The 18,428-nt window shown below is 41.0% G+C and overlaps 1 protein-coding gene across 6 annotated transcripts in view; it reads left to right on the top strand.

The window, feature by feature from the left end:
- Positions 1-18,428, top strand: part of LOC117058596 (poly(rC)-binding protein 3-like) — a 152,205-nt gene that overhangs the window by 70,661 nt on the left and 63,116 nt on the right. The window contains exon 1 of one of the 6 annotated variants that reach the window (XM_033169843.1): positions 5,112-5,315. The exons of 4 other annotated variants lie outside the window; for them this stretch is intronic. The gene's annotated coding sequence lies outside the window, so the exon portion shown is untranslated. Of the gene's footprint in view, positions 1-5,111; positions 5,316-5,437; positions 5,668-18,428 lie in introns of those variants that run through there. One more of the 6 variants, XM_033169842.1, reaches the window with a different exon arrangement.

Raw genomic sequence — 18,428 nt, 5'->3', positions numbered from 1 at the left:
ATATATTAAGGGAAATCCTCCACTAGTGTAGAAGGCAAATTTTCCACATGTACAGTAGGTTTTTTTCCTCCAAGAGTTTCTAATGTCGGATTTTGAACCCAAATGCATCTAATTTTGAGCTGCCCTGCAGAGTCATAAATTCAATGGCGAGAGTGTTTAGAATAGTAGTAATTATACAGTATGTAAAGCAGGAAATCTGACTGTTCCAATGACATCAGAGATTTCTTTTTTAAATCAATGGACGACGGAAATCTTTATATAGGAACGTGTTTTGTTGTTTGGACCACCATCTTCCCTATGAGGAGAAAGGATTTTTATTTTTTTTCAGATTGTAAGCAGAACAAAAGTGAAAAGCAGATCATATATGAAAACTTGTCCCTCCTTCAGGAGAGTTTCAGGGGTAACCTTGGACAGGATTACTTTCCATGTTAGGAGAGTCTGCTGGAGAGTTATCAATTTGCAAGTTGAACTCAGCCATTTGATGCCAGTCTTGCAAAAGCAGCACTGTGCCTCTGTCCAAAGCTTCCTTTCACAATCCCACTGGAAAAGCCAGCCTTCTTTCCCCTTTTCTGGCTTCATTCAAATGCCCACGTTGCTTCCTTCAGCGCCATTCAAACAGGTGATGTGCTTCTACCAGCCACGGGCTATTAAGCTAGCCTGTCTGAGAAGGCGGCTCCTTCCTTGCACAGTCTTAGAAATAAAATTTCATTTTGTATTACAGGCTGAATATTGAATGCTTTTAAATAATGTTTTCAGCTCGGAAGAGAACACTTGAGCCTGTTTCCTTATGAAGACAATTGATGTTTTCTGTTTCATTATGAAAAACATTAAAAGTAAGATAGTGATGTAATAGAGAAAGAACTACACTGAAAATCCACATAAAAATATAGAAAGGAAAGAAAGAAAATGTTTGTACAATCTTCATTGCAAACTTCATACCAGTATTCAGGTCTTTTCACTGTGCTGTTTTTTGTTGTTGTTCTAGCTTTATCACTTCATTAACCTGACAGACCTGCATTTTTGCTTATTTCATAAGTTTCCTGTATTTTATAAATTTATGATGTTTTAATCATTTTGTACACTGCTATTATATTTTTGTGAGTGGGCAGGTCACAAATACTCTCTATAAATACCCATTTCAGCCCCCCCCCTTTAAATCTCTCATCAGCAACACACTAGCCGTTGGCAAGTCGCCATCTCTCATCCTCATCCTTTCTCCCTACCTATGTGTATGGTGGTATAATACCTTACACACCTGTTTTAAAGATTACTAGGAATATGTACATCAAATGCTTTGAATATTCTGAAGCGCCACGTAAATGAAAAGTATTATTTGTTCAGGCAACATACGTTAGGAGGGTAAGAGTACTGAGTGAGTACTCATATCTGTTTTTAGGGGTGGTGAACATTTTGTGATTGCCAACGGAACAAGTCTAGTTCGTAACAGATTTGTGAGATATGTGCTGATGTTTTTACTATTTTCAGACTCATACTAAGACTGCAGATCGTTCAGATGTGTTTTGCTCCAAGCATTGCCTGACATAGGATCTAGTTTGTGACTTTCTGATTATAACTGATAAGCAGCTTGCCAATGTTTGGCCATTTCTGTTCATGAAACATTACTGAATGAATGTGAGCGGACTCTGTTTTAGAAAATGCACTGAAAGAACTGGCACGCATCATTTGATGGATCTATATTACTGTACAAAATGTGTCAGATATTATGTGTTCCCACCTGCCTGGCACCTGTACATACAGCCTGAAATTTTGCCAAGCCAAAGTCTTGGTGCGTGTACAGCTTTACCCCAATCTTGCAGGGTTTGGAGCTTGTTGGTACCTTCATATGTTTAGCTATGTGCACAAGGACTTCCTTTGTTCATACATTCATGCTATACACATGGACACCAGGAGGTGGGGCAACCCAGCATGCAGATTTGGCATGCAAATACTTCTGAATAGGGCTACATTACACTGCAGATCCAACCTTTTTCTTCATAATAGCTGTTGGTATCTGTCTGCCTTGGGAGATAACGGAGGAGTGCACCTTTGGGAGTGAAGTGAAGTGAAACCATGGGAGAGTTACAGCACTTGCTGTGGCTATAGAGACTGATAAGGGAGAGACATGTTTTGTTGCAGCTGGGGCAGATGAAGGCATCCAGCAGTGCTGCTGCAGATGCACCATGACATCTCTTCTCTCTGCGCTCCTCCCAGCAGTCATTTCTCCTCTGGTCTCTAGTGTAGATACATGACCTGACTGTTTGTCTCCAGGCACTGCGGTCATCTGCCAGGGAATGGAAGATGGCAGGATGCCCAAGGATGTGCTCTGTGAGGAGCTGGCTTTAGGGTTGGCTTCATATGGTGGGGTTGATGTTGCCCTGCCTTCACATCACATTTGCAGATGTAACACAGTTGGTCAGCCAAATGGGCTTGTTGCCTGAAGCCAGCTACTCACAGAACGCATCCTTGGGGATCCTGCCATCTCCCATTCTGTGGACATTACCAAGCCAGGAGTATGAACATGTGGGCTTGGGAGAGCACATCTTTATCTGAGACTGTCCTGCCATGTGATGTCCGCAGTCTTCCTGAGGCATTGAAGCTTCACTCTTGGCAGTTATAAGTTGCCCACAACTCACTTCCATAAGACAGCATGCTCAACAGTCTATGGTTAAATCATACATGTTTTTGGTGCTTTGTTGGACTTTGGCATATAATTATTACACAGAAATAGATAAATCCCACCCTCAAAAAAACAACCACCTGCTGTTTTTATTTATTTATTTGGTGCCATCTGTGTACGTGGTCCTTTACGGGTTGAGCAAGCCACTGCCCCTGGAGGCTTGCAGCCTAAAACAGTGAAAGAGAAGCAAAAGATGAAGTTTAAGGAAATGTAACTCAGAGTCCAGAGGGAAAGGATATCCTGTAGTAAACAGAGGCTGCCTATTTGCTTGCGAAGTGCTGCTTCTTACTTTTAAAGGGGAGGTAAGTGACATGGTACCTGGTTACTCTTCTGGAGTGGCCGCCCCAAAGTGATACAACTAGTTCCAGCATTATCATTATTTTGGCACCAGATTTGAACATTTTTATTTGCCCAGGGGTTTCAAGTGGTTAGGCTTAGTCTGCATTATGATTTCTTTTATTCCTGCCTCTCATTGTTCCTAATTATTTATTATAGCCATTGAGGTTGTGTTGTATTTGTATCTTGATGGATACCTGAATTCATATCTGATGCACTCCAGCCCTGTGTTATAAATATCATAAAATATATGATTATGTAGCTATTGGCACTTGGTTTAGTTGCAGTGGGTATTGGGACTAGGGGATTATTCCAATGACTTTTCAGAAAAAATAATCAAATAACACATTTTGGGAATGTAGAAAAGAAAGGGCCAGGACAGGAGGGATAGCAAAGGTGTGGTGCCCTGGTTGGGATTAACCACATTATGGGAATGATGAACACACCTGTGTTTTAGTTATCCCAAAAATCCTTTGCAGGAACCAAAGTAAACTGCCACTGACGTGTGGATGCTGTTCATCTGAAGATTCCTGCTTTTATTTCCCAGCCCAAATTTAGCCAAGTATCTTCTGGCAGCCTGAAACAAGCTATATTGCTGTTAAATATAGGTGTTGTCAGAATAGCTGCTGCATCTTCTTCATTAATTTTCTTTAGTCACAAAGAAGCGTTTTCATTTGACCTCCAGTCAACTTTAAGCTGTGTGGAAACCGGCTGAGTCAGGACCTGCCTCACGACCTTCCCCTAACATGCCTTGTTAAAAAGCAAACCTGGCCCTGTCCTGAGCTTGAACCAGGACATTGCCTGATTCTGCACCAGATATCTGAAAGTGGCAGAAGAAAGACTGTTGGCTGGTTGCAAATGTCCCCTTCTGGCTCCTTGAGTCCTTTCCCTCCCTTTAACTAGTTGCTCTTTCTTTGGTGGCACCCTGAATGCTTCTAGCACTATACGTTATTCCTGTACTTTTAATAATCTGTCCTTCTTATTTTATTTGTGTATTTGAGTAATTTTCTTCTTTCATTCTTTCTAGTAATTGGGGAGAGAATACTGGTAGACTGTTGTTAGAGGTATGCCAGAGGTGTGCTTGGTGTTTGTCCTATGTGATGAAATTGCTATTATTATTATTATTATTAAGTATAAAAAGGGGGGAAATACTTTTGAAATTCAGCTGTAAAAATGCAGGGGTATCTTTAATATATCACAGAGTGAGCATTTACATCTGGCTGGGAATCTTGCTCCCACTTCCGAAACATGAAATGCCACTCCTGGGAGTGAGAGCAACAAGGTTAACTAGGGATGGATGTGAACAAATGTTGTTACACTTTGTTATGATTGGAAGTGCAGTCTGGGGGTTAAGCCCCAGGCTTCGTGGGAAATGTGGGTTTGTTGAAAAGGGATTGGAGAGAGAGAATCAGGGGGACAACCACATATATGAAATATACATTTTAAAAAAACACACCCAAAAATCTCATTCATATTTTGCGCACACAACAGATTAGCTTTCCCAGTGACTCTTGAGAGGGCTCTGTTGCTTCAGGTGTCCTTCAGTGCCCAAGTGGTTGGGATGTATTCAAAACAAACAAACAAAAATTCCTTCCAGTAGCACCTAGAGACCAACTAAGTTTGTTCTTGGTATGAGCTTTCGTGTGCATGCACACTTCTTCAGATATTCATTTAGCCAAGTATACAATAACCTTTTAAAAGGACCCTAATTAGTGTGTAATAATCCATAGTGATATACTTCCGGGAAGGTGACAGCTTCTCTTGTGGAGTCTCCTTTCCTTTTCAGATTCCCCCCCCCCCGGCCCGCCCCTTTAATCCCTCTGTAGCCCATGTGCATGTTGAGCTTTTGCAGTTCTATTGCATTGGGATGTGACACTATTCCAGGCCCCTGACAAGGGCTTTTGTTTAGCAATATTTATAGCAGCTTCTTGTCATCGCAGAGCAAAGGCAATTGCCCTGCCCTCTGGCCCCCTTCTTTAAGCAGATTTTAAGCAGAAGCTCCTCTCATGTAGCACTAATTGAAATGATTGGTGGAGGGGGCAGGGCTGTGTACTTACTGTGCCCGACTCTGGCTTATCTGCTTGGGGGCTAAACCAGGGAGGGGGGGGGTGAGGGTGAGAGAATGCAAATCTTTTGCCTCATTCCAGCAAGGCTCAGGACTAACCGGCCATCTGTCCACTCTTGGAGGAGAAATGACAGAATATACGCTCAGCTACAAGTCCAAAGAAAAGGAAAGAAATTGCCCCGAAACTCTGGCTGAGAATTTCATATGAGATAACCGCCTCGAAGACTCTCTCATCAGGTCAGTTCGATGTAGCTGTTCAGAGAAACCAAGGGTCGCACCAGCAAAATCTCCAGTGTGTTGTCAAGACTTAAACAGGAGCTAAAAAGATGCATTTCCTTTAAATATTAAGTCTTGCTGGTTTGCCCACATCCATTAGGAATTTCATCAGTGATGTGTGTACAGCTTGCTTACTGGCACTGCTGACAGCTGAGCAGCCTCACAGCGAGCAAAGCTTGAAAAGATTTAAAACTAGCAAGTTCCTTGAAGAGTAATTTGGTTTTTATGCACATGGGGCTTATCCTGTGAACAAGCGGGCTGTATTAAAATATGTATTAGGAGTTGTCATCTGAAATATGTTGGCTTCACTTAGGTGAGTAACCAAGCTTGAATTTCTCATCTGAGGATTTAAAATGCTGTCATATTATTTATTTCCCCCCCTTTAATAGGCGGTTTGAAATTTAACAGAAATTCAGAAAAGAAAGAAAGCTTTTCGTAACCTATTGTGGAATTCAAACACAAATAATTTTGCATGTTCTATATGATAGCATTAGAATCGGCACTTAAAGCTGACATGCGAAAAGCCGCAAGCCCATGAAGTTTTACTTTCTGAAGGTAAATGGGCATAATCTTAATGTCTCTTTTTCTTTGTCTTTTTATGAGTTGTTTAAAAGTAAGCAACCTTCTGGTCTATCAGAATTTGTTGTCAGGAGCCAATACAAATGCTAAAGAAGCACCACTGTTTTTGTGTATTTTTTGTTGTTGTTGTTGTACAAAATGCAAATATTAAACTAGTATCATTTAAATTGCCACAAGATTTACAGATGGATTTTGTTTTACTATTTTATATTATTAGCATTCATTTACTTTGGGCTTTTTAAAATGAAACAATGTAACTTTATTTGTGTATCTAATATTAACAGAATCAGTAAAAAATATGTCTTAAAAACCAAATTATAATTAACTTCTGATTTTTGTATTTACTCTGTTTGTTTCATCCTCATAATAAATATTATTTAAAATACTTGATTTCCTGCCTAAACTAATAATGATCAGGGCAGAGTAGCTATAATTTTATACATAAACCACAATAAAGAAAAGGAACACTCCTTTTTGATGACTTATATCTCCTTGATTTAAAAACAGTTCAGGAAATCGGCCAAATTTAGAAGGGGGCCTAAATATGAGCAAATATTAGTCAAGCTGCAAGGTTGTGAAAGGGTTTTAAAGCAGGCATAGCAGGTGAATTGTACCAGAAAGACAGGGCACATTTCCCTCATATCATTACGGAAACATTATCAAAAATATCATTTACTCTGGATTTATACATTGTGGGATTTGAGGAGGATTAATTGGAGGGGTGTGAACTATTTTCATTATACTGACAATTCTTCCAGAAATGCATTGGTATTTGTCTTTAGCTCTACATGTTGTAACATAGCAGTAATAAAGCAACAGAATGCATGTTCCGGCTTTTAGTGAAACAACACCCCCCACCCCACTGTGTTGAATATTTAAATAACAAAACCCAGTACTGTGGTGTGCTTGGTACACACCATCTCATTATGTGAATGCCACTTTTAGTAACCATTGTTATACCATCAGTCTAATAATCCCCCTTCCTTTTGTTAGCATCTGATCACTCTGTGTGTGTGTGTGTGTGTGTGTGTGTGTGTGTGTATGTTTAACTGTGATAAGTTTAGCTGTGATATGTTACTTCATTCAGGTTCCGCCCCATAGATTTAGCTTTGTTTTATACATAGCTGCTGCAGATTTTTTTTTTAATGAGTCAAAATTCCTTATGTTGAACGGTATTGTATCATACCATTAAGTCTTGCTTGGATATTAAATTGAGTTGTTATCTCCCGTAAAAGCTAATTAGCAGTATCATACACTACACTGGGGCTGACAACTTCAAAAAGTGCATGACAACAGGATTTCAGAGGTATGGAGCATGCTGAAGGTATAGAGAAATCCCTTCCTTCTAGTTGAATAATAGCAGAAGGAGCTTATAGAAAGCTTCGATCTTTCTGAGATCCTCAAAGTAATAATCAGCTGCGGTGAAGCTGGATAGGTTTTCAGCTGGTTTGTTACCGAAGGTTTGTGGAAGAAAAGTGGTGCCTGCATTATGGAGGTATAGCTGGAGATGCATTGCGGCTTAGTTCTGTGGTTAAGAGTGCTTTGCAGGTGGAAAGGAAGCTTTTTTGGATAGTGTGTGTGTGTGTGTGTGTGTGTTTTGTCAGCCTATGCATCAGAATGCAAAAGAGAGCAACAGGATGCTTGGCTAACAAAGGAGTCTTTATCAGCTGAAAAGGTGGGACGAGCCATACAAAACTGGTGCACTGAAACCATTGCAAGAATGTTGTGGCTTCTCAAGATCCCTGCTATCTCTGGCAAAGTAATATAAGACAGACATTGTGCTCATTGTAGCTTCCACTACGGATGCTTTTTATTTTTATTTTTAAAAAGCCAGCATTTCACTACTACATTTGGTTTTCTTTACAAAAAAAAAAAAAAAGGCTGGTGGTAATTGTAACAAATAAATGAGCCAAGAAATTTCAAAAGTTGGGAAGTTAATCATGGCACATAGCTAAAAGAGCCCTGATGCACACAAACACAAACCACAGTGGCCTTTATTTTATTTCGTGGAATTTATACACCATTTGATTGTTTTTTTTTTAAAAAAAAACCCTCAAAGCAGTTTACAGAAAGATAAAATGATAAAATTAAAACGAACAACTAAAAACATTAAAAAAACAAAATCAACAATAAACTAAAAACAGATTAAAACATGCATTAACAATGTAAATGTCAAGATATCTACTGTTTAATAAATTATTCTGCAACTGAGCTTTCTTAGGCAAAAGCACATTTTAATTTAATTGAAGCAGAGGGAAAAAAGAATCAACATATAATAAGCGAGATGCTAAGGAACAATCACGAGCAGCAGCAAGATGACAATGATGAAGGATGTTTCCTAAATATTTTAAAAGGAACTTAGAGGAGGGAAATCTGCCCGGTTTGCCATCAATTAATAAAATCAACAGGAGATGGGAAAATGGGTCACTTGGGTTTTACTGCTAAGCAGCAAATCCAGAGCAGATAAGATTTAGCTGAGATGTTAAGGTTTATTCAGTGCATTTAGTTAATGAAGTTGTGTGCCTGTATTATTTTTTTAGAGCATGTGTAGCAGGGCTGGGGAAGGATGGGAGGGCCCATCCTGCTATAATTCTTCCTGATTGATACAAACTATGTAAGACTGGATATTTTAAAAAAGCTGAACAAAGGCAACTGCATTTTGTAAAAGATGCCTGCACACGTACACAACAGAAGTTTTGTATCATTCTCTGACAAATATTCAGGTAGAAGTACAGAGTGTTAGGGGTTTTTTTTTCTTAACACTGAAGGCTTTTTAAAAACATGTTTTTATGTTGCTAAAGATAATAGAAAGCAAATAAACAGACAGCAGAGTGCAATTCCTGTGAAAAACATCTGCAGGCAAATATGTTACTATTCCACTGTTATGCTATTTTTGGAGAGCAGTCTGTATTGACAGCCAATGCTGCCTCAAGTTGTTTCAGATTCTGCTCATATCTACAGTGGTTTCAGATACACATCTCTGCTCACGTCATGATCTCAGTTAGTTCTTGTTGGTGCAAAAGGCAAATTTTATATATATTATTTTTCTTTTGCACCAACAAAAGGATAATTTCTGGATGCCAAAATCGAAATTGGCGGCAGGTACTCTTTGGTACTTCTAGGTACCCACCTAGCAGTTTGAAAGCACGTCAACGTGCAAGTAGATAAATAGGTACCGCTCTGGCAGGAAGGTAAACGGCGTTTCCATGCGCTGCTCTGGTTTGCCAGAAGCGGCTTAGTCATGCTGGCCACATGACCCGGAAGCTGTCTGCAGACAAACGCCGGCTCCCTCGGCCTATAGAGCGAGATGAGCGCGCAACCCCAGAGTCGTCCGCGACTGGACCTAACGGTCAGGGGTACCTTTACCTTTACTCTTTGGTGAGAGAAACCCAGCAGAGATTTAAAGTAACAAAAAAATGCAGCAAAATATGTGGAAAAAGAGATCCTTAAGATATGCCCTTTAAAGTGAGTTCCAAAGTTTTCCTCTTCTCTTAACATAGGGAAAGAACACACGTTTGGTAAGTTAAACATAGTTTACGGTACTTACAAATTCTCCAGTGGTCAGATTCACCTGCTTTTCCATGCAGTCTTCAGAAAAAAAATGCACAGACAGTAAAACTTGACTTAGTTACAAAGTGGTGAAAGTTCCTAAATTATTGGTTTAGGAACTGAAGAGATGCTTGTGAGAGCCATGCAGAACTGGAGTAACCAGCTCAAACCTCTTTAAACACTGAGCTTCTCAGGTAGGCTGTGGAAGAACAATAGGCCTGATTCCTTAGTTCCTCCCAAGGTGAGGGGAAGTGGTCTTTGCTAAGCCTGGCAGATGGTGACAGCAGTCACGAAATTAGAAGACGCCTGCTTCTTGGGAGAAAAGCAATGACAAACCTAGACAGCATCTTAAAAAGCAAAGACACCACCTTGCCGACAAAGGTCCGTATAGTTAAAGCTATGGTTTTCCCAGTAGTGATGTATGGAAGTGAGAGCTGGACCATAAAGAAGACCGATCGCCGAAGTGCTGGAGGAGACTCTTGAGAGTCCCATGGACTGCAAGAAGATCAAACCTATCCATTCTTAAAGAAATCAGCCCTGAGTGCTCACTAGAAGGACAGATCCTGAAGTTGAGGCTCCAGTACTTTGGCCACCTCATTAGAAGAGAAGACTCCCTAGAAAAGACCCTGATGTTGGGAAAGATGGAGGGCACAAGGAGGAGGGGACGACAGAGGATGAGATGGTTGGACAGTGTTCTCGAAGCTACTAACATGAGTTTGGCCAAACTGCGAGAGGCAGTGAAGGATAGGCGTGCCTGGCGTGCTCTGGTCCATGGGGTCACAAAGAGTCGGACACGACTGAACGACTGAACAACAACAACAAGCCTGGCAGGACAGCTGTGGTATTAAGCCCTTTATGTGTTATTTAGACTTAAGCATGTTGGTTGTATGAGGCTGGTTATCCCACAGTTCTCTGGTGATCTATATTTCTAGGGAGCTCTGTGCTCTGTCTGTTTGAGCATATCAGCGAGCGCCTGGCTGTTCAGTGATGGGGAACTCTTCCCAGCTGGTGAGCCAGTTTCTGACCTTCCCTGCCCTCCTGTGGGCCTTTTGGATGGGTGGGTGAGGTGTGTAGTACATGCATTATACCAGAGCTTTCCGAACTGTGTGTCACAACGTTAGTGCGTCGGCTGCAGTGTGTAGGTGTGTCATACAAACGCTCCATGCGCTCCTCCCGGGCCTGGAAAGGGGTTAGTTTAACCTCTGGTTTGCTAGTAAAACTGAATTACTGAGTTGCGAATTGATGCATGTCTAAAAAGTGTGTCACCAACATGAAAAGTTTGAAAAGCTCTGCATTAAACTGTGGAACTATGTAGCTTCAAAGAGGCTTGCTTTCAGCCTGAATCGGCACTGACCATGTGCCCCCTTGGGGAAACTCCGTAGGGCAGCCAATTCTAGCAAGCCGCACTTGCAGAGGAACAATGGTGAGCTAATTTTAAGCTTCACATTGTTTCCTTGCAACCACCTTGTTACCTGCCTCTTACCCAGTACATCTTATATGACGTCAGGTGTGGGGATGTTTTGGAGGAAATGACCTCATAGCCAAAATCATGACTCCTACTGACTTTGATTTGGTGTGTGTGCTGGAGGCTCTAAACCAGGGGTCAGCAACGTTTTTCAGCCACTTGGTTTTCACCTACCTTATAGCAGTCATCACAACTTTGTGAGGTTAGGCATTGGGTAAGCCTTACTTTTGTCTGGAGGGGAGGATGTAGTCTCTGCCTGCCCCTCCTGGGTTAAGAGTAGCCCATTAAAGGGATCTGTAAGGAATTGCTTCTGTCTGTCACACAGGTGGGTGCTTGGGCCATAGCACTCACCCAACAAGGACCCCTCAGGGATAGCCCTATTTGATGTAGGTCATTGCCACCGCCCCATTATAACAATTCTGACACCCATGGTGTGGTTTATCCTTAGATTCACTTCCAGCAGACGGGCTGGGGTTAAATAAATGGCTTCACCTATCCCTATGCCAAACTTTCACATCTGTAACCAATAAAGTTGTAGCCTATTCAAGCCCAAAATCTATATCCTGCTGCCTTGTCTGGTTATTCATTGGGAGCGACTGGGTTACTAGGCCTTGGCACACAATTAGACGACCATAGACAAACAGTCCCTTCGACTCACACACTTCCTCTTCCCTCTTTCATACATTGGAGGGGAAGTGCGAAAGCGTATACATCCACTTCTGACTAAACTGCATTTCCGCATTGTGTACAAACTCAGGGAACTGTGTTTTATTCTAACTAGCTAGTTAGCAAATCCGGACATCAAATGATTGGTTTGATTCTGATTTGTTCAAGCTCCACATTGGGCAAAAGTTTCCTGCATTGCAGAGGGGTTGGACTAGATGATCATTGTGGTCCCTTCCAACTCTACAATTCTATTATTCTAAGATGGTTGATATCCCAGAATCACTGAGATGAATCACATCTTAGGGATGGAAGTTAAAACTGCCAATAGCACAATACCTTTATGGTTGGGACCACACTTGGAATACTGTGTACAGTTCTGGTTGCCTTGCCTCAGAAGGGCATAATACTCCATCATATCCCACTTACCTTTGGCACCAGAAGGCCAGGAGTTCATAAAGTTGTTTAGTGGATTGTGCAGAGAAATGCTAGAACTTGGATCATTCCAGTGAACCTGAATATTGGAAGATTCAGGGCAATCTCTGGACTCAGCCGCACCTCATTTTTTTTCTGGGCATTGATGCCAACATGATTTTCTGGGCCCAGTTGAGTAAACCTTCTGAGCAATCTGCGAAATGTGGCATAACATTTGCATATGTTTTTTGGTTATGTGAAAATATGTATCCTCCTTTGTATACACCTAAGGATGTAAAGTGTGAATGTGGCAAATGCATGTATCATACAGGTATAGTGTCCTGCTTGTGTTGTTTAGTTGTTTCCATGACACAAAAGGGATTCACATTGAGTGTGGTGTAGGAGTTAAGTTTTTAAAATGTTGGATGTACTGGTCAGCTGATGTTAAGTAACAACTTGAAACAACTCCAGGCTGCCACCAGGAAGTATGGATTCATGGAGCCTCTATGGTGGAGCAATCCTCACTACTGTGTTTTAAAGTACGTGCGATTATTTCCCATGAAGGCAATTTAATCTTGCTTTTGGTCCCACTCCCCCAAAGGGCACTTTTGGTTTTTCCTTTAAACTGTCTCCTGGCAGGTGTCTCCTAAATGCATCTTTCTTTGGAAGGTCTAACTTTCTTGCATTTATAGCAATTACAATTTTAATCCTTAGTTTGTTTCATAACAATGAATAATAGAATCACAGAGTTGGAAGGGACCTTGGTCATCAACTCTATCTCCCACTAAGCGCAGGATGAATTTGGAGTGCAGGATGCAAAGACACCACTGTGGAATAACTCTTAGCATTAGGAATTCTCCATCTGCTGTACCTTCTGCATTAGAGCCCTTCAGATATTTGAAGGCCTTACTTTAATCTTCTCTTGGCTATACCTATGGACTCCCACAGAAGGTGGTGGACTCTGCTTCCTTGGAGGTTTATAAGCAGAGGTCATGGATGCTTTAGTTGAGATTCCTGTGTTGCAAGGGGTTGGAATAGATGACCCTCAGGGTCACTTCCCCTACAATTCTGTGAGCTCTTTCAACCCTTCTTTGTGAGATTTGACATTGGCCCACTTAAAATGTACTGTCCAGTACCGTACTAGTCAGAATAGAGTGGAATGATTCCTTTTTATGCATTATTCTGTTTATAAACCCATCACTGCAGATGTTCATGTGGCCTCTGTTGTCTCTTGAATGAGATTCTTCTTGGATTGCTACATGTTTGGTGCTACTGTAGCTTATCATTATGTATTTGATGTTACTTATCTTACTGAGCTTGTGATTATCGTTGTGAGTTTTTGGGAGGGTATCAGTATTTTTATTATTTTTTATAAAAAATATATTAAAATACACTTTTTATTATTTTAAACTTGTTTTGAGTTTATATTACAAACTTAGATGATGGCATCTGCCTTGGGAGGTTTTTTTAAATAATTAAAGAAATAAGACTGCACTTGCTTTTTCAGCAGCTGCATCACATTGCTGGCTCATGCTTATCTTGTGATCATGCAAAACATTCTAGATCCTTTTCACATGTCCTACTGCCAAGCTAAGTCATCCCATACTTGTACCTTTGATCATTTGTACCTAACTGCAGGACTTCACATTTATCTTTGTTGAATTTTACCTTGTTGGTTTTAGCCCAGCACTCCAGCCCGACAAAGTCACTTGAATCTTGATTTTGTCTTCTATGGCATTAGTTACGCTTCCCATCACTGTGCCATCTGCAAGTATGATAAGCATCCCCTTTGCTCCTTGATCCAAGTCATTTATGGAAATGATTAACAGTACAGTGCCTGGGATGTTAGTAGGCACCTCCCTTCAAGTTGATTCAGAGCCATTCATGAGTGCTTGAGTATGACTGCTAGACTACCTGCTGCAGCTCCACCAAACAGTAGCATCATTCAGCCCACATTTTAACATCTTGCCGACAAGGAAATCATGGGAACTTTTGTCAGATACTTTGAGGAGACACATCCACAGCATTCCCATGATTTGCAAAACTAATAACTATGTAAAAAAAGGAATTAAGATCTATCTCCAACTTTGGTTCTGCTAAATATGTTCTTGGTTAGAAATCTAAATCTTAATTATGAAGAGTGGTTGAGTGATTCAGGGTTAATCCACACCTCCATTTACCCTGCCACTCACGGGCGAAGGAAGGGGGTGTGGTCCGCCCCGGGTGTCATCCCTGAGGGGGTCACAAAACGGCACACCATTGGGGGGGCACTTACCGCGGGGCCTGGCCTGCAGCACACCCAAGCCACGTGTCACTCCTGGGACTGATGCAGTGGCTTGGGGCCCCACGCTGCCCAAAACAGCAGCGTGGGGCTTGCGTCCGCCAGGCGGACTCCATGGGCAGATCACTGTGCTGCCCCCCCTGGGCGGATCGCGCCCCCCCCCCGGGCAGATCGCCCTGCCCCCACCGCTCCAGGTGCTACACCCCTGCTGCCACTTTCCCCTGGGAGAACCAGAGGTTTGGTGCTTAATCGAAACAAACAGATTGCCGTTTATTCCAATTTAGTGCTAAAGAGTGAGTTTTCTGGGGGGAAGTGGCAGTGTAAAGGCAAAACCTCTTGGACCCGTGCCTAGACAGGACTGCTGAGACCCATGCCTCCTAGGCACAGGACAGATGGAAGTGTGGGTTAGCTCTTACTCTTAGCTGCACATGCAGTGGTAGCTCAGAATTAAAGACACTGCAAAACAAATATTGACCAGTGGTATAAAAAAAATGGCCATGTGCTCTTTTAGCACAATTAACACAGTAACTAAGGGCAAGCAGGGGACAAAAGATAAAAGCCTTTTGAGAAAATATGGGAAGCGTTTATGGACTATACAAGTGTAGAGGATAATGCTTGCCCCCTGCCTCCTATTTACTCTAGAGTAGACTATGGAGCTTTTGAGTTATCTCTTCCTCTCAAAACCTTGTAAAGAAAAATCATGCAAAGAAAACCCTGTAAAGAAAATGTAACGGAGAAAGAAAGTATTGAGTCTATCAGCTTGTACAGTACAGTTGTTGAGCTGTCCTAAGCCTGTTATGTTCATAATTTACCCATTGTTTGATTTATATTTAATTTGTATTTTCAAAACAGTTTAGTAAAGAAAATGATAACAAACAAGAAAGAAAGAAAATGAATTAAGGTTGGCTTGGCATGATTTATGCTTCATAAAGCCATGCAGGCTCCTACTAAACAATACATTATAGTCTAAAAATATTGCTGCTCATTCTACTCTAGAAATTTGCCTGGTATCAGCATCAAGCCAACCAGTCTATAGTTTCCTAGGTCTGCCTGCCCTCCCCCTTTTAAAGATAGAAATAACATTTGCCTGTCGCCAGTCTTCTGACACCTCACCCTTTTTCCAAGAAGTCTCAGAGATTACAGTCATCAGCACACTGGGGTGTAATTCATCTGGCCCTGGCCTGAAGACGTGAACTCATTTAAAGTACCTAAGTGCTCTAGCTATGCATCTCCTTAACTATCCTGGGTTATATGTTCATCCTTCTACAAATCTTTTATTACTTTCAGCCAGTGGTGATACAATAATTCAAGATAAGTTTCAGAAATATAAATTTAATACAACCACCCTGGAAACTGAAACTTAAATATACAGCATAAAATAAAGCTATATCAACTGAATTCATCAACTTAAAACATCACCATGGAAATTAAATGCCAGTCTGAAGTAGTTTTTACTTGGAGTCTTGAGGTTGTCTGTGTCAAAGTCAATAGACAACAACTTTTTTGAAATGGGAGATACCTTGGAAATACCTGATCATCGAAATTATTTTAGAAGTGGTTGGGGACTGGATTGCTTTTACACAGAGTGGCATGTGCAGGGCTCTTCATTTTGCTGCCCTTTATTACATTCACAGATGGATGGGCTTTTAGTGAGTTCAGGGGCAACGACAATCCACCCATATATAGGAGACTTTCCTAATGCAATCAGAATTCCCTCAGGAGCCATGCAATGAAACCATTATGAAAATGGAATTTTGATTTAACTTATGGCCTTCTGTCTCTTCCCTCCACCAGCAGAGAACGGGCTGCAAATATTCTGTCTCCAATGGATACTAAAAGTCAATACAGCTAAAAGCCCCTAACCATACACGGGAGATAAATAATAAAGTAGCCAGAATAGAATTTCCTTTGGTTACTAATAAAATGCCCCCCCCCCCTGTATCCTGGCTGTATATATGTAACTGAGAGCATCATCAAAAATGCATTTAAATATGATTCTCCCTGTGAGAATCAGGAGGCACTAGCCAATTCATACCTTTTGATGAAATTAGACATGATAATTTGATGTCAAATGAAATGCATTTTCCTACTTTTGCTAGCATGATTCCGATTATACAGCTTTCTAAATAATAGTACATTTAGATTGCTTTGCATAAAAACTAGACCATCCCCTAATCCTCTTTTGCCTGAATTGATTGTGCAGATTTCAGTCACGTCTTCAAAACCAGGTAGCCACCCAACACCTATTGGAAGAAGGAGAGTTGATTGCAAGTTGGGGGGGGGGTGGTGGTGGTGGATAGGAGGTATTTGCCACCATGGCTCCACTCAGCTGGGCATTTTTCTCTTGGTCAAGTTGTGGCAGGCTCTGAAAAGGTTCAGCACTCTTTCCACTTGCATGCACACACACACACACACACACACACACACACACACCATTTACGGGTATTTGGCAGCAAGCCATGTTTGAGCACACATGTAATAGTCCTTCTCTGAAGCTCAACTACATTGAACTTTCATTTTGGACAGTAACTATTCTCACCGAAACTACTCATGGTTTAAATGCAGTTTTAATACAGTTTCTTATGTTTGGCAATTTAATGAGCTACTAGCTTAATACTATCCTGACTGCAAAGAAATTTGAGGACAGAAATAATCCCTTTGTCAAGTTTCAGGCTAATTGTTCACATTCTTGCAAAGCATGCCAGCAATGAATATTCCTTGTATGCACTCTCTGAATATTAAAAATAAAATCACAACTGACTTTCTTAAATTCTCCATTTCCTGCTCTTTCAAGGGCCTTAAAAATTACCTTTCATCTCCTGTTCCTTCCATCGTCTAATGTCATTGCACAATTTGCTTACATTTGCACAAGCTTTCAGTGACTTTTATCACTTGGGAGCCACTATTTCTATTTTCCCAAGGAACAAGCAGTCAGAGAAGAAAAGAGTGAAGTCCCTGTGTCATGTGTTGCCATGTGGAACTACTGTTCATTATTGCTTGTAATACTGGAGCCTCCTTTCCAGGCAAATATCTCCTGTCACTTGAATAAACATATGATTTTATACATTATCAAAGTTTAAAATACTGTATAAAAGATGTGTAGGCAAGTCAGGGATTGTTGCATCCTGTTCATGCCTTGCAACAAAAGTTAGCAGCAGTTTGGTGGCATGTTTGCTTCTTATTTATTTGTATTTAACTGCTAAGATGTCTGAACAGATAGAAAATGTCTAAACATGCTTTGCCAAAGGAAGCCGGGCTAAGTCTGTCTTTGACCATTTTTAGGGCAACTGATGCAAAAGACTACTGCAGCAGTAAATTGTATGATGTTATGGGCTTTTCTTTGATAATTCTCTTTTAGGATATATTTGGTATGAGCATTCAAGCTGGAGCAATGAAGAAAAGTGTCATTATAGATCATGTTGAAAGGACAGCTTTCATGTCACTTTGCTTGAGTAGATTCATAGTAGTCTGTGGCAGTCTGCTCTTTTTCGTTAGGAAGACAAGTCTGCCTTTTATTAATTACAGGTGGGTAGCCGTGTTGGTCTGCCATAGTCAAAACAAAATCGAAAATTCTTTCTAGTAGCACCTTAGAGACCAACTGAGTTTGTTCCTGGTATGAGCTTTCGTGTGCATGCACACTTCTTCAGATACCATCTGAAGAAGTGTGCATGCACACGAAAGCTCATACCAGGAACAAACTCAGTTGGTCTCTAAGGTGCTACTAGAAAGAATTTTCGATTTTGTTTTTATTAATTACTCAGTCTCTCAGTAAAAACTGTGTGATGTAAAATATCCTGACCAGGACTTTGTATTCATGTTACAATGGATGTCCAAAATTTGGCAAACATTGACAATTTGAGATTAATTAGATTAGATTAATTACAGATGTATACTCTACTGCTAACAGGAGGAGCTCAGTTTCAGGAAGATACTTGAGCCTGCTTTCCCATAGAAGAGGCACTCACAATGTATGATGCACCAAGCTGAACATAGCCTGCCTGCCAAGTGCTCAACAATCCTCCTGTCTGCAACCCTGAGCAGAAAGCAAAATGAATTGCCTTGAGGAAGCATTTTTGCCCCATTCCTCACCCGAAAAGGCTCCCAGAGTCCCATTTCCTCAAGC

Source organism: Lacerta agilis, chromosome 14 (assembly GCF_009819535.1).
Source record: "Lacerta agilis isolate rLacAgi1 chromosome 14, rLacAgi1.pri, whole genome shotgun sequence".
NCBI lineage: Eukaryota > Metazoa > Chordata > Lepidosauria > Squamata > Lacertidae > Lacerta > Lacerta agilis.
This window is presented reverse-complemented; position numbering and strand designations above follow the sequence as displayed.